Below are 2,409 nucleotides of genomic sequence, written 5' to 3'. Positions count from 1 at the left end.
CGACTCAGTGTAATTGCCGTGGTTTTTCACGTAGGGGTGTAAGAGCTCATGCATATAATATACAGCTTCCTAAATTATATCACATTGCTGCAATTTCACTGTGTCTCTTTGATTGGCACTTCTCTGGTGATTCTAAACAATGGGTAAAACTGGAATCAGATTTAATCTTCCCTTCCCTACATTTTTTTTTCCTGGCTGTATCCTCGGAATAGACAGAACGGGACTAACTAGTCATTCTTCTCCATGCATCCTGGACACCTGGGACAGATGGGTCTCTAAGGACACCTTCTCGAAATGAATTAGGCCATTAAACACCCCCCCCCCCTCCACAACACCGCACTCCCATCATAGATTGGATGTTGCAGGTTTTCTCTGTTTGAAGGTCTCGGATGACATTAGAGTCCACCAAATTTTACAAAGCTCATCCCTCCCTTCTTTTTGGAACTTACATGTTTTGTTGAGTTTTTAGAGGTTTTACAAGTATACAACATGTTTCAATTAGAGTACATGTATATAAAATACAGGCAAGAAAGAAATTGAAAAGTATTGTCCAAATCGAGCCTGCTTCCTGCGAACACTCAGCTGAATGGAGAGGGGTCTAACAGCAACTATACATTACAATAAGTGGACTAGTCAGTAAGGCAGGTGGTTCCCAACAGAGTCTAAATGTACTCAACTTTGTAGACTTCAAATAACCTAGGAGAAACCGGTAACAAAAAAGAAATCTCTAAAAAAAACGGTGGTAAATGTAAACAAGGGGCCCGTCCATAAGACGACAGGGACGTTGTCCGAGTGACTGGAGAGCAACACTCGTGTAACTGTCTTGCGGAGTGATCCCTTCCGCATCAAGATGGAAGGGAAGGCAAGAGAAAGACAGGAGGAAAAAAGAGAAAGAAGTAGAGATCATAGAAAGAGAGCCTGAAGACTGGCCCATGCATTTCTTACTTGGTGGCTCCCCAAGGGGCGAGTCAGAAATTAATCTCCACTTAAGAGGTCTGCATTGGACTGATACAATCAACCCCTGGGGACCAAATCTTGTGAAACTTTTCCACTGTATCAGACAGTATGGCCGTCAGATTTTCATCATTCATGTACCATGACATACGTGATTTGACTTCAGAAAAGTCAAGCATGGGTTTTCTACAGCAAGAGGCTATATTTTCATTAGCAATGTTTTCACTGTAATCTCGCATTACAAAGAAGAATGTGCCATATCGACGATTGTTTTCAATGGAGCCAGTGAGAGCAGCGCCAGCCCCATTGAAAACATAGGGAGTACATTGCGCTCCCCTGACACAGCTGTGACAGCTATGGCAGCGGAGTCCTTCATCCCCGCGCTGTATCTAATCAGAGGCAGTGCTCAGCTATTCATTGCATGACAGCTGAGCGCTGTCTCTGATCGGTCACAGCGCTCAGCCAATCAGAGGCAGCACTTTCTGGAGGCGGGGATTTTTTAATCCCCGGCCACCAGAAGACAGAAGAAGACTGCCAGGGCTGGAAAGAAGAGCTGAATGGCTTTTCTAGGTGAGTTAATTTTTTTAAACTTTTTTTATAATTAGGCATGATTTTCAGGAAAGGGCTTATATTTCAAGCTCTTCCCCAAAAATTATCACCGCGGTGGTGGCCTTCATTCCATTGCCTGCGGTCCCCACAGGGATGAAGAAATCCCCTGCCATAGATGTCACAGCTGTGTCAGGGGAGCGTAATCTACTCCCTATGTTTTCAATGAGGCTAGCGCTGCTGCCACCGGCCCCATTGAAAACAATGGGCGTTATCACACATTCTTCTTTGTGATGCGAGGTTACAGTGAAAACATCGCTAATGAGAATGAGACCATTGAAAATCATTGGTTTCATTATCATGCGCTTTCACTCTCTCTTGCATCGCAGGAAAGTCGTATCGCCAGTGGGTCTCAGCCCTAAGGATGAGAAAATACACACATATCCAAAGCCTATGCACTTTAGGACAGAGCCCCCAGATATGATACATATCCCCAGGCATGTGTCAATTGGGAGAATAACCGGGAACCACTTTACCTATATGGACCGGAGTCAAGTACCATCTCCTAAAGACCTCAACATTAATTTCTAGCATCAGGGTGTTCAAGAGCCCTGAGGAATGTGAGGTCCATATCTGTCACCAGTCAGCATCGCTGAGCTCCTTGACTATGTCAGCCTCCCATTTACGAAAATATGACAGGTCACGGCAGGAATATGTTTGGATGAGGTGGGAATATATAAGAGAAATAATCTGTGGAGAGCGTGGATCCTGATGCTTTATTTACAAATAGCTAAAAAGTCTGGTCTGGGCAGAGAGTACTATTCCTGAAGATCAGACAAAGCTTTGATCCCTGCAGGCCCAGGTAGTGCTGCACTTTAGTAAATCCTGCTGATGACCATGCTGAAAAAA

This window comes from Eleutherodactylus coqui, chromosome 2, assembly GCF_035609145.1.
Source record: "Eleutherodactylus coqui strain aEleCoq1 chromosome 2, aEleCoq1.hap1, whole genome shotgun sequence".
NCBI lineage: Eukaryota > Metazoa > Chordata > Amphibia > Anura > Eleutherodactylidae > Eleutherodactylus > Eleutherodactylus coqui.
The sequence above is the reverse complement of the archived record's forward strand: the minus strand, read 5'-3'. Positions refer to the sequence as shown.